Below are 26,508 nucleotides of genomic sequence, written 5' to 3' on the forward strand. Positions count from 1 at the left end.
ACAATTGGTGTCTTCACATTACCTTATCCTTTTATCTATATATGTTTTTCTTCTTTGTCTCTTAGAACAGTTTTTGACTTAAAATCTGTTTTATCTGATAGTATAGCACCCTAGGCTCTCCTTTGGTTACTTTATTTTATTTTTTTGAGATGGAGTTTCGCTCTTGTTACCCAGGCTGGAGTGCAATGGCGCCATCTTGGCTCACCACAACCTCCGCATCCTGGGTTCAGGCAGTTCTCCTGCCTCAGCCTCCTGAGTAGCTGGGATTACAGGCACGTGCCACCGTGCCCAGCTAATTTTTTGTGTTTTTAGTAGAGATGGGGTTTCACCATGTTGGCCAGGGTGGTCTCGATCTCTGGACCTCATGATCCACCCGCCCCGGCCTCCCAAAGTGCTGGGATTACAGGCATCAGCCACCGCGCCCGGCCGGTTACTATTTATATGAAGTGTGTTTTTTTGTTCTTCTAATTTTATCCCATTTATTCCTTTAGGTCTAAAGTAAGTCTTTTGTAGGTAGTATACAGCTGGATAATGATTTGTTTCATTGCGTTTTTATACATTTTGCCTATCTCTGCCTTTTGATTGGGTAGTTTAACCCATTTATATTTAAGGTAATTCCTGATAAGGGAAGACTTAATTTCTGCCTTTTTGTTATTTGCCATCAATTCCTCCATTACTGACTTATTTTGTGTTCATTTGAATTTTTGAGTGTGTAATGACATGTTTTGCTTCTCTTCTCCTTTTCTTTTGTATATAGACTAAAGATATTTTCTTTGCAGTTACCCTGGGGATTATATAAATCTTAAAATTATTATACTCTTATTTCAATTGATGCCAAATGAACTGTTATTGCAATTAGTAGTTCTACTTTTCTACAACCTTACTCACCTTGCTCTCTTTTATGTTTCTGATGTCACAAAGTATATCTTTATAAATTATGTGACCAATAACATGTATTTATAATAATTAATGTATTTGTCTTTTAAGTCCTATAGTAAATACAAAGTAGAGTTCCAAACCAAAATTAATGTAATAGTGGCTCTTTTCTCTGTTTCTTCACATATTATATTTACATTTATTAGAGCTCACTATATGTTCATGAAGCATTGAGTTACTCTGTAGCCTTTTTAAATTTCAACCTTAAAACTCCCTTTGGCACCTCTTGTAGGGCAGGTCTAGTAGTCGTAAACTCTCTCAGCTTTAGCATATTATGGAATATCTTAAGTTCTCAAATCTTGAAGGACAGATTTTCTGGATCTGGTATGTAAAGGAGTCACATGTCTCTTGCTGCGTTCAAGATTCTTTGTCTTTTACAAGTGTGATTATAATGTATCTCTATATGGACTTATGAAGTTTATCCTATTTGGAGTTTATCAAAATTCTTAGATTTATAGATTCATCAATTTTATAAAGTTTGAGAAATATTCAGCCATTATTTCTTCAAATAATCTTCATTTTCCTTTTATTTCTCTCCTCCCCTTCTCAGACTCCCAAAATGCATATGTTGATCAGCTCATTGGTGTCTTACAATTACCTTAAGTTCTGTTTACTGTTCTTTATTTCTTTGTCTTTCTGTGAGGTCTATTCTGCAGACATAATAATTTTAGTTTTTCTCTTTTCAAACTCACAAGTTCTTTCTCTTCCTGTTCACATCTGCTATTGTACTTCTGTAGTAAATTTTTAAATTTCAACTATTGAACTTTTTAGCTCTAGATGTTTTTGTTAATTAAAAAAAATTCTATCTTTTTGCTGACATTCTCATTTTGTTTATATATGCTTTTCTTCATTTATGCTATTACTCTTGACCATGCCTTCTTTTAACTCTTTGAACATATTTTAGATAATTGTTTTAAATACTTTGTCTAGTAATTTCAGTGTCTGGACTTCCTGGGAGATGACTTCTGTCAATTAATTTTGCTCCTTGGAATGGGCCAAGTTTTTGTATTTCTTTGTATACCTTATGATTTTTTGTTGTTGCAAATTAGAAATTTGATTATCATAATGTGGTAACTCTAGAAACCAAAATCTCCTTTATCTCAGGATTTTCTTGGTTTCGTTTGTTTGTTTATTTGCTCTTAATGGTTGAAGGCTATAATGGTCTATGTGTTTTGAGAATTTTCCAAATTACTTTTTTGAAGACTATTCTTTGTTGCATGTGATGATGGAAGTCTCTCTGTTCTTTTCACTTGCATTTTGCTTATATTTTAATAAAATTTTCTTGAATTCCAAAAGCTCTCCTAGCTTTTGCAAATTGGTTCTGTACTAGAAGAGCAAACACTTCAACACAGGCCTTTTCTGAGACTAGAGATCAGCCTGAGGTGAAAGAGTAAGGTTTTCATAGGATTTGGTTGCACATGCATCTGTCGGAACAGGTTCCTGGTTTTCTAAATGTCCCTGTAAATATGGCTGCTTCTGAATGTCCTAATTTTCCAAAGAGCCTCAGCCCGATTTCTTCTCCAGAGTTTAGTTGGTCTACTATATGTTCTACCTGTAATCTCTTGGCCCAGGTTGCTATAGTCACCTTGCACATTTTACAGGCAGTCTCTGCCACTTTTCCACCTGAGTTGTGCATTAGACAAAACAGAGATGATAACCTTGTGTCAACCCTTCATGCATTCACCAGGCAAGTTAAAACAGATGTGCACAGTAATTTTCAAATAAGCTCTGCTCTGCTTCCTCTAGTTGAAGGGAAGGAACTGGAAACCAGGCTACTGCTATCTTAAACTCAAGACCACTGTCATGCCCAAGAGAGGCAGGAGGAAAGCTAATTTCAAGTGCCACAAAATTTCCCTATTCTTTTAAAGATTTTTTTTCTTTATTGGGTATTAGCTTATTTGCTATAAACCTTTTACTGGTTTCCAGAGCTCTGAAACGTTGGTTTAGTTTCTGCACTTAAAAAATAATTATTTCTGAAGAATAAAAGCTTGGCTAGTCTTAGTCTACCATTTTGTTCTTTTTTTTTTTTTTTTTCTTTGAAATGGAGTCTCATTCTGTCCCCCAGGCTGGAGTGCAGTGGCGCGATCTTGACTCACTGCAACCTCCGCCTCCCAGGTTCAAGCAATTCTCCTGTCTTAGCCTCCCCAGTAGCTGGGACTACAGGCACGTGCCACCACACCCAGTTAAGTTTTTGTATTTTTAGTAGAGATGGGGTTTCACAATGTTGCCCAGGATGGTCTTGATCTCCTGACCTCATGATCCACCCATCTCGGCCTCCCAAAATGTTGGGATGACAGACATGAGCCACCGCGCATGACCCATTTTATTCTTTATATGCATTTCAAGATTGCCAAATTGCTGAAACTCTTAGAAAAATTGGTGGAAAAGACAAAACATTAAATCAAATAAAACCAAAAAGAAGTTATAATAGTTTAAAAGGGTGTTCAGATTTGAAAACAAAATCAATAGATTTTACTCAGGCTCGACCTAAGCAGTTTGAGACTGACAGTCTTTCCTGTTAATGTGCCTACACGTTTTTATTAAAAGGAGTTTTTATATTTCTTTAATTAAAGATATTAGAAAAAAACCAACATGGGCAACTAATGGTACATGAAGTTGATGGAAAGGTAAAGGCTTAGTCATTTTTAGTTTTTAAAATGATTTCTATGACTGTACACAGTTACTTTTGCTTAGAGATTGTTTTCAGTAGATATTAGAGGCAGATTATATGAAAGATAGCTGAAAGTTGTTAATTTCAGGAAATTGGGTGTATCTTCAGTAAAGACAAGATGAACTTAATGCCAGCTAACATCACAGCAGAAAGTAGAGGTAATATCAGTATCCACTAATCGTGCTGATTATTAACATGTCATGGCAACCAGAGACACTTACTCATACATCTAAATACACTACAAGAAACAGACAGATAGCTGTTTGGTACCATAGCCCAATCTGACAGTCGTTAAATTATGCTGCAGATACAATGCTCAATCTCTCTCCACTTCCTCATGGAATATTTCTCTCTTCTTTCTCTCTCTCTGACCTGTGACTGATTAGTTTGTATTTTAACAGAAACCCACCTGCAATTTTATCCCATTGCCTTCGCAGGCCTTCACATTTAGGATGGTGTTCATCTGGCTTTCCTTTGGGCCTTCTCCAAGACTGAGGGTAAATATGATATATTCCATGGTGGGCTGATGTGAAGGAAGAATAAAATAATCCATATTAAAAAAAGCTTAACACAGATCTAATACACAATAAATAGTGATTGTTACTAATGTTCTCCTTCCTATTTTCTAATGTTCAAGTTTATCTCTCTTCCTACAAAACAACAACAACAACAACAACTGGTACCCAGAGCTATACAGATATTTCCAGTTTTACCTAATCACTATTTAGTCCAGTGGGAGCGTTTCAGATAAAATTCTTAGTTGAGTCCTGAAAAAACTGTACCATTTGTTTAATTTCATCTGTCTGAAGACTTAAATTTTTATTTTTAATTTAAGCCATAAGGCATTTTCCTCTTTTACCTACAGAAAGAAAGATAGATAGATGTATAGATAAAGTTACTATTGCTAAACCATATTTCCCCCAATCTATTTTTCAGAATTTAGATTTCAAAATCCAAGTACAAGGCCTTACACTTTGAAATTTCCTCTTCTTAGACTTAATTCATTTTGGATTATCAACTCAGCTGTTGAATTTTTAATACCATTTCACTTTGCACCATCAGAAAACTCAATTAATGTGTTCTTTATCTTCCTACATCATCGAGAAAAATATTATCAGAGATTACTCTGTCTAGCGAGTCCTGTGGCATGCCAAAAATACTCCCCTCTCCCAGAACCTGTCATTTAACAGGATGTGGATTTAACAACATCATGACAAGGCAACAAAAACTACATTTGACACTTTGTATAATTCAATTTACAAACATTAACTCTTTCAAGCATTACAAAGATCTTGAAAATTAAGTGTCATTATCCCTATTTGTCTCCTAAGGAAACTGAGTCACAGAGAGGGCCACAAATTTTCCCATGGTCACTCAGATATCTTCCTCTTCTCTAACCCAGTGGTATTTGTTGCTAGGACCAAAATAAAACTAAGCGTCAGATGACAAAGAAAACAAACACATGAGCTGCCCTTAAGAGGATCACTTTGTATTTCTTACTTTCCACACTTTCAGTTTGGCATCATATTTTGAAAATTATAAAAAACTCAAAGCAGTTTAAAAGAATAGTCTAAAATCAAAGTATAAATAATATCCTCATCTAATTAGAAGTACCTATTGCCATGTGTTCAGTTTTTCACCATTTACCAAGATGACTTTCTGAGATTGTGTGTTTTTCACAGTGGATTTTGAAAACACCCTCAAAGTTATTGGGTTTCCTCACTGATATATCATTGTAGGTGCATCAGAAGCACCCCACACTCCATTGAATTTAAAACCCAATGACAAGTTTACACATAATAGTGTGAGAGGTGTCATACAGATATTATTTTTATTAATATTTAGTATTTTAGAAATAATTTCCAAATGATATTTGATGGAGCCCAGGGAGGAGATGTGAAAAATTTAATATATTTTAACTCATGTCTTATTTCAGACATTGAGACTCTTAGGAGATGAGTTAGTTATTTATCTACACATGCTTTTCTTCTCTTTTCATTAATTTAATTTAATTCCATTTATATGTAACCTGAGAGTAGCATTCCCCTGCAGTATGCCCACTCCATTTGTAAACTGAATTGAAGTCATCATGCCTGCTTTAATGGCTGTGAAGGACTTAGAAATTAATAGCTCTCTCTTGAATTAGTAAATTATATTTTTCCAAAGAGAGAAAAGTGCCTCATAAAAATAAGTGACTAGAGTCACTTTTATTTTATTTTTATAACAAGTCTTTTTATGCCATAGTTTTAAACCCCCTTTTACAATAACATCTTATATTTATATCGTATTTTATACTTTTCAAAGCACTAGCATGCACATTATCCTGTTTTATCTCCACAGCAACCTCCAGACTGAAGTAGAGAAGACATAAGAAAAGGCCTGTGCTGCAAACTGAAGAACTAAGACATAAAATTACTCTTCACAAGTGAGTTCACAGGCCAGTGCTAGGCCTCCTGGCTGCTAGTTCAGGAATATTTAGTGATGCTCTTGCTTACCAGGAATAGGTGGACAGAGAAAGGGCTAGTGAAGAAAGACTTTCTTTTTCTTTTTCCCAGATAATTTGTTTTTTATTTGTGCCAGAATCTACATGTTTACAAAGTCTGAATTTCCCCAAATATATGATTGTTCCATTCACCTACAAGTCTTTTTTAAATTTTTTTCCAAAATACAATAATATTAATTATTAGCCATAGTCACTATGTTGCACAATAGATCTCTTCAACTTATTCCTGTTGTGTAAAGAAAAATTGGTATCTTTTGACCAATATCTCTTTAACAAGGAAAATTTTCTTGCTAGGATGTTTATACAATGGTTAAAAAATAGCAATAATACATTGCCAAATGTAGAGGGTTCATAATAACAAAATGAGAATTAGAGGTAAATTTGTAAGAACATTTTTAGCTGAACTGAAGAAAATAATGTAAACTTCACATTTTAAAATCTTTGTATGTATGCACACACACAAATATGTATATATATATATGTTTCTTAATAGTATGAATAATGAAACAACCTTCCAATTTGAATAAATAGGTCTAATTTAAAATGCTAATTTTTCAGACTATTTTTAATTAATATTTTAGTTTTATCAAAAAAATAACAGAAAACCCTAATGTATTTTATTGTTATCAGAAAACTTTATCAAAATGTACCCCTCTATTTTTATGAAACACTATATTTTCTAATTATGTTGAATACCATATGCCATATATAGTTCTTATCGGATAGACGCTACTTCAAAATAACATAATTTGTTTATCTACAGAGTTCACAAAATCTCACATACACATAAATGAACTCCCAGTGATATTGCTGAGTTCAGTCACACAGAAACATATTTTGATGTTTTTGAGCACTTATTACGTCCCAGGCACCAGCCTAAGTAGTCAGGTTAAAAGGGCAAACAGTACACAGACTGCCCAGTCTGTGACCTTGGGAGGGAAATACTTTAACCACTAACGAAAACATAATATAGTATAAGGCAATATATAAATGCAGTGTGAGTACAAATAAGAAAATTATCAATTCTTCCTGAATGATTTAGGAAGACACTGAAGAGAAAGGAATATTGAGTTTGAACTTGAGCACAAGACGGACTAGAGGCTCTGGGAGCAGGCAGTGTAGGTGTTTGAAAGAGTTGGGCAAAGGCAGAGATGCTGGAGCTCAAAAAGGAGGGTGAGAGAGGACTTGGGGGTGGTGTATTCTTGAGCTGGGCAATAATGGAAGGAAAAGCCTAGAAAAATACTAGGGGTTTTGCCATGTGTGTTAGAAACTTATCAAAAAAAGAAAAAGCAGCAAAGTTAAATTAAAATAGCCAAGTATTACCAAAATGTTTTAAGACATTTAATTTGTATAAAGAAAATAAACTGACATAAATCTTATGACCTTTCCTTAAACACACATATGCACACATATATCCTTGTCACAAGTTTTTACTGTGGACCAAGGGCATGAAGCTGTCAGGAAAAACTCACATACATCAAGGAAGAGAGTCTGGGAGACTCTCAGGAACTGGGAGATTCCTGTTTCTTTCTCTCTTAAGAGCATTTTGGATCTCTGTTTTTGCATTTATCTCCATCTGCCTTGTTCACTTTCTTTACAGATTGTCCCCTTGACCACAGCAGATGATGAGTGCTCCACATTCCTGAGTGTGCATGTCCTCTTAATTTGAGTTCCATGCAACCCAATTTTGTGATGAGACAATGTGACAGAACTGGGCTGGAACAGTCAAATAAAACAGTGACACATGACAGGACATCGTACCAGGTTGTCTTCTGAAGCTCTTTAAGGGTTCTTAAGGGGTCCAGCATGTTCTATATCCTGTTAGTTAAGAGCACAGATGTTGAATCTAAATTGCTTATGTTCAAATCCCAGCTTCAACTTATTAGTGGTTTTGGGCAATTTGCTTAACCAGATATTATAAACCACATCACCACCATTTTGCTTGGGTAAGATGACCGAGGCACAGGGAAACTCATCAACCAGTTCAGTGCCTACATGAGTCTGAGCATGGATTTGCAGTCTGAGCCTTGAGCACAGTGAAGATTCATCTTCATTGCTAAGTTATTCTAATTGTAAGGAAACACATTTAGATACTTTATTTTGTTTGCAAAGACATTTAAAAATATTTCCTTGCTATGTAACAAGGACTTCTACTCAGGCCAGAAATTATTAATGATAGAGCAGTGAAGGGAGAAAAACAAAGAGTTGAAAAAGAATGTACTTTGTGTTTATTTACCTAGGAAAATATAATTGCTTTGAAAGGAAATGGTATAATAAAATTTTATTGCATCACTTTAGATTTAATACATTTTTTTCAATACATGTATTTGCTATTCCAGATGGATCTTTCTGTGAAAAATAGCCTTTCATATATTTTGGAAAACGACTTGGATAGCAAATTCTTCCTAATTCTTTTACTCTCCTTTACTCCAGAAGACTAGCTCATTGTCAAATTTTGGATCACTCTGAAAATATCTAGGCTGGTTTATAATATTATTTATATTTATTGCTGAAAACACAGCAGGAGAAGAAAAATGAAGACAATTTGGTAAATAATGGATGCAGAGATGGCTTATTGTTTTTCTGCAATGAGAAATAAGCACAGTTTATTATGTGACCTTTTTTCAAGTGCCTGTCAAGAACTCAGAAGTAATAAAGCCTTACTTGCAAAGAGTGATTGATTAAAAAGAAATATACACTTAAAATGTTGTATCTTTTTATTAAGAGCTAATCTTTTATTTGTGCGGTCACAGAAATAATTTTATATATATATATCTATATATATGGCTGCCCCCATATAATCCACACAAACTTGCCTACAATTGCTGATTACATATTTTGTATATATTTCTGCTTAAAATATATTAAAAATAAGATGTTTTATAATATATGCATGTGTTTTCTCCTTTATAGGTTATTTTGGATTTTGATTGTTTTTCCTCTTGTGGGCCTTGAAGGAAGGAAAATCTTTTGACTTGTAAGGCTCTGTAGTATCTAGCTCCAGGCCTTTATTTCTATGAATAAGTGAGATGTTACTGGCTTCTTTTTAAATATTGATTCTAGAATGTCACCTAATTAAAACACTTTGGAACTACATGTATCTACCTGAACACCTTAGACTATCCATAAAAATCATACAATATCATTGCAGCACTGTTTACAATAGAAAAGACCTGGAATCAACCCAAATGCCCATTGATGATAGACTGGATTGGGAAAATGTGGCACATATACACCATGGAATATTATGCAACAATCAGAAATGATGAGTTTGTGTCGTTTGTAGAGACATGGATGAATCTGGAGAACATCATTCTCAGCAAACTGACACAAGAACAGAAAATGAAATACCGCATATTCTGACTCATAGGCGGGTGATGAAAAATGAGAACACATGGACACAGGGAGGGGAGTACTAAACACTGGGGTCTACTGGGGGGAAAAGGGGAGGGCCAGTGGCAGGGGGAGCTGGGGAGGGATAGCCTGGGGAGAAATGCCAAATGTGGATGAAGGGGAGAAGGGAAGCAAAACACACTGCTATGTGTGTACCTATGCAACTGTCTTGCATGTTCTGCACATGTACCCCAAAACCTAAAATGCAATAATAAATTTTTAAAAAATCATACAATATCACTGTCGTGCAACTTCAGTAGTGCAGCATTAAACAAATTGGCGTATTAAAAAGATTTTGTTTCTTTTGTCTTCACGGTGTTCTAAATTTTTAAGATTATTTGCAAAGAAGACAAGATGATTTTTGTTTGAAAGGCATAAATTTTTAACACATGTTTCCTTTGTGAGGCCAAGTTTTTATCAAAAATTTAAATGAAAGCTCTTTTTATATGGACAGTTCCTATTTAAGAGCAGAAATGCTCTCTGAAATGAAAATAAAATTAATAAAAACATGAAAAATGTAACTCAAGTCACAATAGCAAAGTTTGCTTATTATAGCACATGAAAGGGGACTAGATAAAGAAGTTTAACACTGACTTTATAGAATATACTATTTAAAGAGTGTCTTTTCTGGTCATACTCTGCCCTGTAATTAGCAGGATGTTGAATTATCATCCTACACAAGAAAAAATGTATTTGGGTTCAGTGTATCAAATGATTGCTTGACCAAAGACACACACACACACACACACACACACTCACACACACACACACAGACACACACACACACACACACTCACACACACACTCACACACACACACAGACACACACACACACACACACTCACACACATTAACACATACACACACACACTCTCAAGGAATACCCTCAAGTAATAGCATATTTTTAGTTTCTAAAAATATCAGAAAGGAAGAAAGATTTCCTTTGAATTTCACAACAATAACATTATAAACTTTTAATTTTACTAGTAAAGTCCACAATATTAAAGAAGAAATATTAGAAAATATGAGTAATCCTCTAATAAAATATATTATATCCCAGGTGTAGTTTTGTTTTGCTTTCATAATTTGAAGCAATTGTTTGGCTTTAGGTTTTGAAAAGTTTTCTTAGAAATTGCATTTTTAAAAAGTTGCTTAATACTAGGGCTATAACTCTGAATAAACAGGAAAAAAGAAAAAGAAAAAAGAAAATCCAACTAATGAAACCATCTGGGGGTAAGCTGTTAAATTATTTTTTTTAACAATGTATGTTCAATTTCTCTTTGCCCACCATGAACATTAGCAGTTTGAAAACCTTATTCAGTTTCTTTAATAGGAGAGACTTATAATCTTTCTTTAATAGGAGAAACTTTCTTATATTCACTCAGAAGAAAGCTTACCTTGCACTTTATTCATAAACTGACTTGAAATGTGAAAGAAACAATTCTTCTAGGACATCCTAGCAGCAACTAAAAACCACACAAAATCTTCCTGTGTGCTCATGTATATTATCAATTTTATGCACAGTGCTCAGTTGTTTTTTATTGCTTCCAGAGGGAATAAGCAAAACTTGTGTGTGTGTGTGTGTGTGCGCGTGCACATGTGCGTGTATGTGTGTGTGTGCACGCATGAGAGAAAGAGAGAGAGAAACAGAAAATATCTATAAATGTGCATAGGCATGCCTTGGGTTCGCTTGGCATACTAGCAACTTACTTGGTTAGTCTGATGACCGACATGGTAGGAAAGTCATCTCGAACATAACCAGATAACAAAGGAATTTACTCAAGCAAGCTGATCATCAGGGACATAAAGGCTTATCTCTTTTCCAGTCATTTAGTCACAGAGAAGATGGCTTTGTGATACATTTTTAGACCTGATGTTTTAGGATATTAGAGGCTCAAAGATTGAAAAAAAATGTTGAGTTTGTTTTTGTTAAGTCTGCTACGACAAACAATAATGGAGCCTATCAACATTTTTTTGAGCACTTTCTCCAGCACTGCTAGAGGGAGGTAAATCAGAATTAACTAAAAATTTGTTGTCAATTCATACTGTTTCTTTTTCTATTTCCTTCATTTGTTTGTTTCTCTACACGACTCTTGAGAGATGCATACATACACACAAACACATTCTGACATCATAGAAATACAGGTAATTCATAGCAGTATAATTTTTTTCTAAATCTTTGTTTAATTCACCCTTTAAAATTAAACTATAATGGGTGAAATAGATATATAATTGCATTTATGTCATTATTCTTCTGTGCATTCAGCCCACTATGAGAACTAATTTTTAAAATAAAGAACTTAGAATTTAGAAACTTACAAGTTTGATAATAGAGCAGATGAAATGTGTCCTGTGCCTTTAATATGTAAATCTATTGAAATCCACTCCTTGACATCATGAGGGTATCCATGCTTATTACTTTATGACATTTCCAGACTGAAGGTGCAGGAGGGGGCTCACATTAATTTGCTTTTATGTTTGACTAGAGAGGCTTCCCATAACTATTAGAGCTCACTTTGGGCCCACCTCATTTTAGAGTTGTTGTCAGTCATTTGAGAGTGATATGCCCCGTGCCTGGGAAGAATAAACACGTCATATATTAGGTAAAGCTTTGATGTATGGGGGTTGCTGAATGCCAACACCTTCTTCTGAGGATAGGAAAAATCAGAATGTGAGAATGAGATTAGGGTAGGAAGGAATATGACAGACAGGGGCCTAGCCAGCCCTCCTGGAACTTTCCAGCTCAGAATAAACAGAATGGACAAAACCAGTGTTTGTTTTGTGTTTGCTTTGGTGTGTTGTACAGTGGTTGTTCTGAACAGTAGATGAGATTGCAGCACATAATATTTGTTTCTTTTTGCCATTATCAAACTTTGAAATTAAACAAAACATTTAAGAGCTGATATTATACATTGGTCCAGAACATTTCAATATCAACCACCTGTAATAACTGGCCAGAAATTGACTAGGGGTCAGCATGTAAATCCCCATGTTTTGTCTTCTTATACTCCCAAATGCTTCATTTTTACACATGTTAAAAAGTAGACTTTTAAAATGCAATCAAAATTTGGTTTTAGAGCATAGGAAAATAATGGTCTGTTCTAGAAACTACAAATATTTTTTCACCTCTTTGGGTTACAGAATGAATTTATGACTGACTTATATATTTTCAAGTTGGGAAGTCAATGAATTACAGCATTATTTAGTGAAAAGTTTCAAATTTCCACAAAAGCAAGTTTTACCCAGAGGGATGTGTTTTATTTTTGCACATGCTCAGCATCAATTTGCTCTACCTTATCCGCACTTCATCTTAAAGCAACTGTGTGTTAGCCTGATTTGAATGCAGGCGCTTCCACTCATGATACAGCTGGTTTTCATGCTAGACTACATGGTTCTTATTGAGAACCAATGATTTTGTACAGCTTTAATACTGTTCAGAGTCTTGAGAATCTCACTGAATGATGATGGACATATATTATTACCTCACAGATTGTTTTAAACAGCCATATCTCACATTCTAATTGTATTGCCACTCTATAGCCCTTGCACTGCATCTTGCACACCAAGGAATCACCTCCTCTCCTATTCTGTCATTTTGGTTAAGGAAACAAACATGTTGCCTGCTTTTTACCAAGTGAATAACCCAAGGAAAGGGTTCCATTTGTTAAAGGAAGGATCTTACTTCAAAAATTACACATTACAGATTAAAATACCAGATTTCTCCCCAAGGCCACATATTTGAGCCTCTGGAAGAGAACTGGCCAAACAGAGGTCTATACCTCTTTTCTGCTGTTTGCCTTAAACAGCATGAAGACAACAGAGCAAGTTAAATGTGATGGAAATGGCTTTACTATGTGTATGTATATAAGAGAAGACACATGTATATATTTCAAGCAAGGGGATACATATTTCTATTCATTTTAAATAAGCCCAAGATAATAATGAGCCAGAATAATGAAAGTATTGCAGCAGTTACAATAAATAAAGAGTAAAATAGTTTCTGTCTTAGAAAGAAAGTAAAAAGAAGATATTGGAGAATCCATATTTGCATTTAATTTCCAATTTTCTTGCAAGTGGACTGAGACTAATGGTTTTTATCGGAAGCCTAGAATCTTAATGCCTCATGATTAATAAATAAATATTACCTATAATTTCCTTCTAAGGATCTCTCCAAGTTGGTTAGTTAGGGTTATCTTGAAATATCTGAAAGGGATAAGATTAAACTACACACCTTAAAATATATAATGTGTATGTACTTATTTTTATAGCATTTATCACAATTTTATCATTTACCTAATGTTTAGATTATATAATATTTCACTTACGTATTTATAACATTTATAACAATGGTTAACATTTACTTATTGTTTAGATTATGCCAACCACGTTGCTTAGAATTTTGCTGCATTTCATGGCCTTAAAAACTAGATGTAGTCACTTTTGGCAATATCCAGCTAGTCATTTAATTTTGGAAAATTACAAAAATAAAATAAAATAAAGATGTTCATGAATCGCTCTCCATACTGACATATTCTTATCAACATTGCCAATAAGGTTTTATCAGCCTCAGGCATGAGGCAAATCTATCTTATTAGTGTGAAAACTAATGAAAGATCATCCTGACAATGATAATTAATTGCAGTTGTTGACAAGGACTCAGTTCTTTACACTCCTTTGCTGTTGCTCTTTCTCGATCTTTCAGCTCTCTTCTCTCAATTAGACATATGAAAAGTGTGGCCCTCCCCTTTGAGAAAGAAGCTTTTAGATTAATCATATTATCTTAAGGTTCCAAATCTCCATGCCTGCGTGACCTTTTCTTCCGTTAGAATCCATTATCTTAAACTATCACAATAATCCTGGCTTTAGGGAGGGAGAGAGGGAAAAGGAATCAAACCTAATAGATGGCAAATAAGATTAATCTATGATCTAAGTGCCGATTACACTTGGCCCTGCCCTTGAACACCCAGGTGTAACCTTGAAATTCACATCTGCTAAGACACAGCAATTGGATTGAGTGTCCCTCAAGGCCTTAAGGGCAGCTGGCCAAACTTTACCCATTACTCCCCAGCGAGATCGTGGGCTGTCTCAACCTCTAACTCTTTTTACTTGTGGAATTTGGCAGCTGTGCTTTTTCATGTTTGTTTTGGGATAGTTCACATTTTTTAGATAAAATACTTATTTTGGGTCCTTGATTTTTGTTTGTCAGAAGCACCAGGCCATGGAGGGAATGAACTTTTACCTGGACCTCACAAGAGGAAAACAAATGATCCAGCTCCTCAGAATCTGATAACTACACCAAAATAAATTTAGTCTTTGCTTCTTTCAAAACACGGACATACTGATTCTTAAAGCTACATATGTTTAAGAACAACCAAGAGGAGAAAAAAAAATTCCCCCTTGTAACATTTGTCATCTGAACTTTGAGCTGATTATTTTTCTTCCACATGGCCTGAGGTCTTAGAAAGGACACCCTTTTGGTAAGATGCAACATGACATCAGGATGTCCCAGCTACTGGTGACATAGACAGGAAAAAGGATTATGTAGAGAAAGCAGTTTCAGCCAAAGAGAAGTATCACTGGCTCAGATAGAGAGAGGCAAGCAAAAGGAAAATGCATTCTCATTAAAAGTTGGCCCTGTCGGCAGATACTCAAAGTTGACCAGATAGAATGTTTTCTCATTATGATTCTGTGTTGTTCAGACCTCTAAATGTATTGAAATCCTGGAAGGTAGAATAAAATTAAGTCCAAAATAAGAGTAAGAAGGAAAGTTAGGTCTAAACAAGGAAATAATAAGTAGACTTTAAACATATTAGAGGTAATATTTGGTGTATAGAAAATATGACCATGCATCCTGAAAAAGAGAGCTAAATAAAAAATGCCAGGGATATCGATTAGTGAACTCATTCTCAAGCCATTCTTATTGGTGTTACACCTGTGCTGGGAGTCTCTCTTTCGCACGCTCCCAAGCCCAAGTTCTATCTAAAAACAGAAAGACTCTTGCAGTGTTCACTTTGTGAAGTTTTTCTCAACTATTCTCTTAACAAAAATTAACACATATTTGTTTTAGTTCATATTGAGATTTGTAGGACAAGGACTTCAGACCCACAGTTATTCTCTATTTTTCTCTTGTCACTTTATAGTTTAATTCCTAAAGTATTAGAAATAAATTCAATCTTATAGTAATCTCTATTTCCTTTTTTCTCTTTTAAAAGTAAATTGTTGGATTTTTTTTTCTTAGTAAGTATAATGAAGTAGGTAGAAGCACTGTTTTTCAGAGATCACCCTTTGGAAACTTAATTGTGAAGTTTATTTGTCAAGAAGATATGGCTGGTTCCAAGACCCTGGGTGACACAGATTGCATGACTAGACCTTGTCATTTAACATGTCTGAGTTTTGATTTCCACAAATGTAAAAAGGAATATAGAAATAAGTCTACATCAATCCAGGGTTGAAGATTCCATAGTTACATGTATAAAATTGTCTGACAACAACTGGCTGATTGGGTTGAGTCCCAGCTCTGTTGTTTTTTAACTGTGTGACCTTGGGTAAACTGCTCAACCACGCTGTACTTTAATTTCCTTACTTGAGAGTAGGAATTAGCAGTCTTTACCTTACAATGTTTTGTTGCATCTTAAATGAGGGAAAAGAGGTAAATTGCTTAGAAGGTATTTAAGAAGCACTGTATAACTGTTTGCTATGATTGTTGTCCTTGCTGTCATTATTAGAGTCAGTGAAAGATATTCTTCTTTTTGTGTGTGGTGGGTTTTTGTTGGTGCACTCAAAAACACTAGAAAACAACAAGACTACTGGTTCCTTAGATTTTTGTCAGGATCACAGCTGAAAAAACATCAAAGAAATGAAGGATTCTGGAAGCTCTGGTAAAAACACAAAGGATTCTCCGAGGCTTCCTTTCTCTTGCGAGTTAGGACAGTGGCATTTTGACTGAGTGTAGGAGCCCTTGTCAGCTGTCCTGGGAGGGTTAACTCACACCTAGGCGGGAGCCTGATGCCATTAAGTCGGGGAGAGTAATGAAATTTCATTTAATTTGTCAGGAAGAAAGTGCTAATGTTAAAAGGCATTTAATAAAAAAAGGGAGAGATTCTTTGAAAGGGAGTCCTTAAGTAATTACTTCAAGTGTCTTATGCCTACTCACCAGAATATTTACATTAGTGTCTTACAGTGCCAGTGTGTAATTAAATTAGTGCAACATTTACAGTCCCTGCTTTTTTCTTTTAAGTGTTATTTTACTAATAATGCTCCTTTAAAAAAAAAAGAGAGAAAATAACTTGATGCAATCGAATCACATGCTCATATTTGTTGTTGTTGTTTTTGAAAAATTCTTACTAAGAGAATTGCTGAATTAAAGTTGCATGTGTGTGCATGTGTTGGGAAGAAGCGCTGATTCCAGCGCAGAGTGGCTGTGCTCCTTCCTCATCTCCACTCACAAAAAATGCCATCTTTTATCTACTCAGACCTGACATGGAGATTCAGGTCAGCAGCCAGGGACTGTCAGCATATTGCAGTGGATACCCTTGCCTAGCCCGGGTTCTCTTTTCAACTTGTCTGCGAGGCAAGGATGGATACAGATGTGAGAGCGAGAGGAAGTCCGCGGGAAGCCAGGTAAGGCAGGCTCATCCCTCATCACTCTGTGTGCCCAGAGAAGCTCAGGCTCTCGCCGGCAATAGCAAGACGAGTTAACTAATGTGCCGGGAGTGGTGGAAGGCCCATGGGACCACCACTGAATGCATTTCAGGTCACAATGAGGAAAATGATTCTTAAACATTTGGAAGTAACTGTTTTGCAAATGAATTTATAAAACCTCCTAATGAATGAGTCTGTGCACTGATATCATACAAACGTGTTCCTTTTATCACATCTGTCTTCCAAGATGTAGTGAAGGGGCACGGGCAAGAGCAAAAGCTGCTGATTGGATACAAAATAAATAAGATATAGAAAAGGAAATACAGATTTATCTCATACAGGTGATTTGAATAATAAGAGAGGTCAGATGATCAGAAAAGTGTGTAAACTATAAAGTGTTAATAATTCTAGCTACTATTATAAGTGTAGTTGGAGAGATCTTACTGAATTTCAAATCGGATTGTATCACTCTCCTTATTACCCTTCAATGGTTTTCCACGGCCCTGAAAGAAAGCCAGAACTTTGCAGTAAACCATGCATCACCTCTGCTAATTTCCAAAAGTCACATCCTTCAAGAATCTGCTCTGCTTTTCAACATATCAGGTCTTTGGAACGTAAGAATTCTCTCATCTCTAGATCTTTGCACACGTTTTTCCCTCTGTGTAGAGCTGAACTGCCCAGTGCATTAGCCAGGCATGTGTGGCTACATTTAAATTTGAAAAAAATAAAAATGAATGAACTCCATTTAGTTCCTCTCATGCATTAGGTACACTTCAAACCTGCCATAGACGTATGTGGCTTCTGGCCACCATATTGGAAAATGCAGCTGTAGGCCATTCATTTATTGAAGAGGGTTCTATTAAATACCTCAGGTTTATAGCCACCTTTTGTTGTTGTTGTTGTTGAGATGGAGTCTTGCTCTGTTGCCCAGGATGGGGTGCAGTGGCATGATCTTGGCTCACTGAAACCTTCGCATCCTGGGTTCAAGCAATTCTCCTGCCTCAACCTCCTGAGTAGCTGGGATTATAAGCATGCACCCACCACACTGGGCTAATTTTTGTATTTTTAGTAGAGATGAGGTTTCACCATGTTAGCCAGGCTGGTCTCAAACTCCTGACCTTGTGATCCACCCACTTCGGGCTCCCAAAGTGGCAGGAATACAGGCATGAGCCACTGCCCCCAGCGTATAGCCATCTTTACCTTCTCACTTCATCTTTAATTTTTCAGCTTAGCTATCACTTCCACAAGGAAGTCTTTTCTACCTCCATCTCATGCCTTCAATAAGAGTTGGGTTGTCCTTTTTTATTACCCCACCCTATAAAAGTTGCCTATATGTTATTTCTGAATTTTCTGATCTAAGATAAAGCTGATTTTCTGATCAGCTCATGAGGTCAGGGTCTTGTCTTCTGAATTGATCAGCATTATGTTGTGCACGTAGAAAGCAAATGCTAGTGAAAATATAATGGAGTGCTTATTAGGCACTATTCTAAGCATTTTATATGTATGATCTTACTTAATACATGAGTCAGTACTATTTATCTCCTTTAGTACATAACTGACTACTGTTGTTATCCCAATATTGCAAACAAAAAGCTGAGGCACAGAGAGGTTAAACCACTAGCCAGGATCTCACAGACACCCAGAGGAAGAGGAGAGGGTGGGGACAGGCAGCTGGGGCCAACTTAAGCTCTGAACCTCCATGCCCTTGGTGTTCAAACAATTTTTGTTGAACAAACATAGGAGAACCTATGAATAGGCAATAAAATAGACAGTAGTCACTCTTTCCTAACATCAACGTTTTATTAATTGCACTGATTTTTCTCACCAGTCTGACTGTATATGGCATTGTTTTCTTTTAATAAGCGTTTTATGCTTTCTCCTTCAGCCCCCAACTGTAGGGTGAATAAAGAAGGCATATTATACTCCCTCTACAAGTAAGAAGCCTGACGTCTAGAGAGGGAAAGCAAGATAAAAGGCTAGTGGGCCGGTATTATAAAGTCAAAGTAAGAGGCAGCGTTGGCAACTATTCAAGTGACGTGGTGCACATGGGCAATGAACCCAAGTCATCAACTTTCATTTTCTTTGGCATTAATGTCTTAGTTTTCTCACTGCTCAAGTCATATTAATTAGCAATATCATTTCTTTCTCATAACTGTATGTGTTGCTAATGCTATTTGTTAGAATGAAATAACTAGACATTGTTTTCAACAAATTAAGATGTCTACAAATAGGTCCCCAATCAGATATTGGGGCTCATGACTACTGTCATAGTACAGCTATTAATAAATCAACAGTGTGGTTAGGTCCATAGACTCTTTTTACAGTTTCAGATTGAATGGTGATCCCACAAAAAAGAGATTTTTCTTTAAGGCGAATTTATTTAATACAAAATTTAGGTTTAACTGAGATTCTCTTTACAGCTGAAACTTGAGACTCAATCTTTCTGCAGGGTCCAGATTCATAAAGAAATATGAAAATGGAGGGTTAATTGAATCTCCATGAGACGATATCCCATTTCGTTGGCAAATCAAAGCATCAGCATGGATGAGTTGCTGTTCTGGATTTTGTGTAATCGAAGAAATAGCTACCTAATGCTTTGAGGACTTAATATCAAGCAAGTAATAATCTATGAACTTTACCTATATTGACCCCTTTATTCTTGTCAAGAAATCTATAAGGTTATTACCTTTTTAGGCAGATGAGAAAACTGAAGCTTAGTGCTATAATAACTTCCCCAAATCATACTGCCAAGGAGTGACAGACTGTGATTTGAACTCATGTAATCTAGTTCCAGAGTTCATTTTCTTAACCACTGTTCTTTATTGCCCACCCCATCAACAGGTCCAGACACACATGCATAAATACATATAGGGTTTTAGAATGGCTTTGCTGAAAAAGGGAGAATTATAAAGACCTTCCTGTGTTTTATTGGAGGGTGCCATCTAAAAGGAAAATGCAGTTTGGATTGTCGTCAATGCAGATTTAAAAGGAGAAAAACTGCTAAATAGAAAACTACAAGAAGAGATTCCTGGTACAATTGAGCTCTTCAATTTGATTGAAGAATTTAGCTATAAAGAACACTATCAAGGAACAAGTAATTTATAATCTGTTTTTTACTTTTATTTTCTTACTCTTCAATATAATATCACTTTTGTCCAGTGGTAGCAAAATGCTTCAGTTGGTGTTTAGAAAAATTTTCTAAGTCGGTGACACTTAATAGTGCATATTGGCCGGGCACCGTGACTCACGCCTATAATCCCAGCACATTGGAAGACCAAGGTGGGCAGATCATGAGGTCAGGAGATGGATACCATCCTGGCTAACATGATGAAACCCCATCTCTACTAAAAATACAAAAAATTAGCCGGCAGTGGTGGCATGCACCTATAGTCCCAGCTACTCGGGAGGCTGAAGCAGGAGAATCGCTGGAACCTGGGAGGCAGAGGTTTAAGTGAGCTGAGATCATGCCACTGCACTCCAGCCTGGGTGACAGAGCAAGACTCCGTCTCAAAAAACAAACAAAGAGAGTGCATATTGGTCTTTAAATAACCTTTTACTTTTTAATAGAAAAAGTAAAAATAAAGTAGCTTAAAAATACATTTACAGTTCTTTATTAGCAAACAGTTTCAGTCAAAACCCAGGTGTAATTCTTCTCCTAATCACAAAGTGTCACTAATGACGTTTTGTAAAGAGATCGACTGCTTTTTCTTGGGAGCTATTTATAAAGAGGGTACAATGGTTCATCCAAGTGTTTGGCCACCTTCGTTACTTAGCAGGATTGACTCGAGATCCGATCTGCCCGACTGCTGTAATCTCTTTTACATGAGAGAGAATCAGAAAACCCGGACGCTACCAAAAATGTTAATTCAAGTGAAAAGAAAACATATCCTGGCTTTTGAAGACCCTAAAGTAGTTGAAAAAAGATGATGGGTGTTTTTGACTCTAAAGCTCTTTCTAAGGCGGGGGAAAAAAAAATAGCAGATCACTTTGCTTTTCCAAAGAATGCTTTTGAGAAATGTAGCATTCCACAGAAGAACACAAAACAGCTAAAGCTTTTAGATGCAATTAAAACAACTGCTGACATTATTTAGAGCTAAACTACAGGCAAAGAAAACACTGAATGGCCCAAAATCATGTATGTGGCATAAAAATATATATATATATATACATTGAAATGGGGGAAACAGATTCAGAAGAAATGATTTGTAAGGATGTGGCTAAAACTATTTATATACCAGGTTCTATTTGTTTTACAGCTAGTGGTGCACGGACAGCATGAAAGGTTATCTTTGACAAGGTTTTAGCTATTATTTTCTTCCAGTGAAATGGTATTTCTTGAGAAAAAAAGGTCTTTGGAACAAAATAACAATAAATCCTGATTTAGATACATAAACCTGCCATTGATATCACATAATATCAGTGTTCTTTCTCACTCGATACAGGCGTTTTAAAGATAAATGGTAAAACTGAACTGGAAATCCATCTGGCCGGCTGCCTGCTCTAATGAATAACCCCACTTTGGCTCGTGCAATGTAAGCAGAAAGTTCTCTCCCGGCCTCTTTCGTCTGTCATGAATCTACAAGACAGCCGACATAATATCTGGGCGACAACGGTGCGCTAACAGTGCAGTGACTTCCATTTTCTTTGCTTTCTATTGATTTTCACTTAATAACTGGCGAAATACTAAACGTCCGCCCTGAGTACCTAATAAATCCTGCCTGAGCTTTTTATTGAGGAGAATTTAATAAAAACAACCATTGCGGCTGAGGGATTTTTCTTCTGGACAGAATATAGGGGTAGGGTACAGTGAGGTTGGGGCAAGAGGAAGCCATTTGATTTTCTCTTTTTTTTTCCAAACAGGACGTCTTCCCTTTGGAAAGCAGTGCAGTGACAGTGTCAAGGGTGCCTGTGTGTTTGTGGCATGTTCCTTCCAGAAGCAGCTGTAAGTGCCACCTCCAGGCCATCTGGCCAATGTGAGGAAAGGTGGTTGCAATGGCTTGGCAAAAAACAACTTTCTGGTCCTCTGGTGTCCCCTGATAACTGATTTCAACATATGTCCAAGGACTTGCCTATTGCTATCAGTGGCTGTCAAAAATTTATAAGCATATTCATTTGCCTGTTCAACTTAATTGGTATTTTGGATTTGACACGAAAAAAGCAAGTTTGATTTGCATGTTAAGAGTCCAAGGATACCACCCACAAAATTCTAGAGAATAAAAGAAAGGATAAGTGTCTGAGGGGAGAGGGCACTTACAAGTTATTCCATTGAATCCTAATTTGAGGCTTCCAAATTCATTTTGGGGCAAAGAGAAAGTCCCCTAAGCACGGCTTTTTAAAACACTATAAAAAGGATTCCTGGTATAATTGAGCTCTCTAATTTTATCGAAAAGCACATAGACTTCTAGAACAATTTGTATTTTTGATGCTTAAAAAAATCTTTTTTTTTTGTGATGTGGTCTTTTAAACTCATAGCACACCTTATAGCTCCCTCTAATTCCTATATTTTAATTGATCTTGAGGTTATTTTCATGTCACTGGGCTTAATGCACAAGTATTTTAGAATTTCTTCCTGTATATACACTCATACCTATCTCAATAAAATGTCTAATCAAGAATTCACATGTAGAAAATAAAAAATAGAACTACATAGCCTTAAAGTGAAGTTAGTTTTTTCTGTTATTTTATAAAATCCATGTACCTCAAGTTTGAGTATCATTATTATAAAAAACACAGCCACTCAAGCCATGCGTGACACACTCACTCATTAACTGGGCAGGTTTTCCTACAGAATATGGAGATATGGGGCAGAGGCCATGTGATAAGATGCAGGCTTCTTCTCAATGGACCCGAATTAGAATACTAGCTTTTCCTGCTTTGAAGTTGGGTTACTTCATCGATTAAATGGGGTTACTCTTGCCCAACTAGCATGGTCGACATCATCTCACCAAAAATCAATAAATGGGTGCTCAAGAAATGTTGTTGATTTATTTCACGGGGGTGCTTCAATAATGAGAAGTAGTTAATCAACTGGCGTAGGGTTTGAAATTGGCTAAATCTCAGAAATCACCCTGATTTGACTTAACTTTTCTCTGCCTCAATTCCCTTTTCTCTAAAATGGAGCTAATATCAAAGTCTTTGAAACTATGAAAAGAATTAATGCATATTAAGTCCTTAAGAGAGTTCCTGATGTAAACTGTGGACCTGGGGTGACAACAGTGTGTCAGTGTAGGTTTATCAATTGTAACAAGGGGGAGGAGGCTGGAGTGGGAGAAGGGGTGGAGGCGCAGGGGCTATATGAGAAATCTCTGTAACTTCTACTCAGTTTTGTTGTGAACCTGAAACTGTTCTAGAGGAAATTACATCTATTTTGAAAAGTTTCCCTACACGTAGAAAATACTCCATCAATGTTGGCTCTTAACGATTTACATACAGTGCTAAAAAAAAACTGAAAGCAATTTGTGAATCCTTACAGAGAAGAACTTGACCATTATGTCTTTCTGATGATGGGGTTTTCATTTCATTTCGATAGCAATGCCTTTTTCTTAATGTCAAGTTTTCTTTTTGAGTATTGTATCCTTTCTGTGCCCAATTCTTGGTGAAAGGGGAAATGGAAGTAAAAACCTTTAAACGTTTCCTTTTTCTGATCATTTGGCTTCTCCTCTTTTTCAGAGCAGTCTCCCTCTTAGATTCTTATGAAACCTGATGTGTTCTTCCCTGGGCAGAACGTGTTGGTTTCATTGTGTCAGATAGGTTAACACTGGAGAAAATTCAGCAGCTCACAGTGCACATCCCCAGGTTACAATGTGGGGATGGACGGTTCAGACGTGGAATGCTCAGGTATTTGCCGGACTGCTCCATGTAAGACCTCTAATCACTTCGAATAAAGGTGTATTGCTATTCAGATAATGTCTTCCCCCACTCAACAAAAGGTTGTTGTACTGAGCTGTGATTGTGACAAATGATTTACTATTAGGAACATTCTGTAATTATTGTTCGGTGGGACCGCAGACTGATACATCATTAACATGATAGACGGCCTTTTATATCAGCAAAAATAACTAAATTAATAAAAATGGCTTCATTCCAATCCCTGTCAGAAAGCCAATACTCAGAACAATCAAGCAGCAGTGATACCTGAGAAAGCCATAGTTTATGTCCCTCAACAAATCAGGTTTTATGCATAAGTAATGAAATATTTGTATATATAATCTCTATAATATGGATCTCTATAATATATGAGATATTATGAATATCAGCTCTAAACAAAAATATAGGATAAATATTTTCTTCCAAATGATTTAGATTTAAATTTATGTTTGGATGAACTGGATTGCAGGTTTAGAATAATATTAGAACTTGCCTTTGACATCTTTTCTTTCAAGATGTCTTAAGCATTGAGAAACATCAATGTAGAGTTTACAGACTAAGACTTCTTTCTTTTTTCCTTTCTCTTATTTTCTTCTATTTTTCCTTTCTCCCTTCCTTCCATCCTTTCTTTCTTCTTTCTTTCAACCCTTTCCTCCTTTCTTTTCATCAACAAACTCCTAATTTATGCTTTAAATCCTTAGTCTCACATTTCTGACATTTCTACCCAGAATGAAAGGCAAAAAAAATTTACATTTCTGAGAACTCTATTGAAATAGACTTATAGAAACAACATGCAGGCTACAGGCATTCATATAAAAACCTTTAAGGTCTACCTGAGTAGAAATCACAGTTATATTTCTAGGTTTCTGTGCACTTTAGTACTGAAAATAAATTTCAATTAAAAAATGGACCATTATAATAATGGGGACCTGCATGGAAATAAAAAACTAGGAGTTTTCAAGAAATCAGAGAAGGGATAAAACAGAATGCAACTGTTTTCTTTTCTTCCTTCCTTCCTTTCTCCCTTTCAGTGTATTTTTGTCCACAATCTCACATCCAAAACTCTTGGGATGAGATGTGTCCTGTAATTCAAAACTGTTAGTCTTACAATAAAATTGAGAGGAAGGAATAGAGATTTCCCATATATCCTCTTTTATTATTTATTTATTTATTGCGACAGTCTTTCTCTGTGGCCCAGGCTGGAGTGCACTGGCATAGTCTCAGCTCACTGCAACCTCTGCTTCCCAGGTTCAAGCGATTCCCCTGCCTCAGCCTCCTGAGTAGCTGAGATTACAGGCATGCACCACCATGTCCAGCTAATTTTTGTATTTTTAGTAGAGACGGTGTTTCACTTTGTTGGCCAGGCTAGTCTGGAACTCCTGACCTCAGACAATCCATCACCTTGGCCTCCCAAAGTGCTGGGATTACAGGCGTGAGCTACCATGCCAGGTCTTTATATACCCTAACGTTCTTACATGCAATGCCTTCCTGCTATCTACATCCCCCATGAGACAGGTGCCTCTGTTACAACTGACAAACCTACAGTGACAAATCATCACCACCCGAAGTCCACAGTTTACATTAGTGTTCTTTCTTGGTTTACTTTCTCTGGATATTCCAAGTCATAATACATTTGTTCTTTTGCACATTTTCAACAAGAGGGTTATTCTACTCTTTTTAAAAAAAAAATTATAGACACGGGGCCTTTGCCACATTGCTCAAGCTAGTCTGGAACTTCTGGGCTCAAAGCATCCACCTGCCTCAGCCTCCCAAAATGCAAGAATTACAGGTGTGAGCCACTACTCCTGACTTTTTCCACTTTTTGCAGGAGCTTCAAAATAACAGAAGCCACCACTTAATGGATACTCAGTAAATATACTTTATTGGTTGAGTAACTAGTATTATAACATGGTAGCATTTTAGAAATGTGCTCCTGTGACTTCATACTTCTACAGAAGTTGGAAGGATCTTCATGCTTCAACCCGATAAACTTTATTCACTGACAAATTTGTTCTCAGAAATGCTCATGCCTTTGCAGAAAAGGTGTAAAAATAGTCTATAATTGTCTACATAGTAGGCATTTTGTTAAGTAAAGACATTGTTTTCAAAGCTAGTTTCTACCTAAAATGATTTTGAAAAATATTATCATAGCTCATTTCTTCCAATGCCATCCATCGGTATAAGTGAAATCAACGTCAGTGGCTGGCTACAATGGAAAGAGTTTTAAAGAATTGTAGCTCAAAGATACTGATATGATATGAAAAGTCTTTTTTTTTTTTCTTTTTGAGATGGAGTTTAGCTTTGTGGCCCAGGGTGGAGTACAATGGCACGATCTCGGCTTACTGCAACCTCTGCCTCCTGAGTTCAAGTGATTCTCCCACCTCAGCCTCCTGAGTAGCTGTGATTACAGGCACCTGCCATCATGCCGAGCTAATTTTTGTATTTTTAGTTGAGATGGGTTTTCGCCATGATGGCCAGGCTGGTCTCGAACTCCTGA

General features: G+C 36.2%; 1 protein-coding gene and 1 long non-coding RNA gene across 30 annotated transcripts in view; one reads left to right on the forward strand and one right to left on the reverse strand.

Annotated features, from left to right (window-relative positions):
- The window catches only part of LOC103793610 (uncharacterized), a 592,261-nt gene that overhangs the window by 300,520 nt on the left and 265,233 nt on the right, over positions 1–26,508 (reverse strand). For all 29 annotated transcript variants that reach the window (XR_013519261.1, XR_013519259.1, XR_013519258.1 and 26 more), the window contains one exon: positions 4,017–4,130. The gene's annotated coding sequence lies outside the window, so the exon portion shown is untranslated. The remainder of the gene's footprint in view (positions 1–4,016; positions 4,131–26,508) is intronic.
- On the forward strand, positions 16,853–23,118 carry LOC103793613 (uncharacterized). Its single transcript, XR_013519266.1, has 4 exons — positions 16,853–17,123; positions 19,594–19,762; positions 21,587–21,676; positions 22,005–23,118. It is a non-coding gene; the product is annotated as an uncharacterized LOC103793613 (long non-coding RNA).

Source organism: Callithrix jacchus, chromosome 6 (assembly GCF_049354715.1).
Source record: "Callithrix jacchus isolate 240 chromosome 6, calJac240_pri, whole genome shotgun sequence".
NCBI classification, from domain to species: Eukaryota; Metazoa; Chordata; class Mammalia; order Primates; family Cebidae; genus Callithrix; species Callithrix jacchus.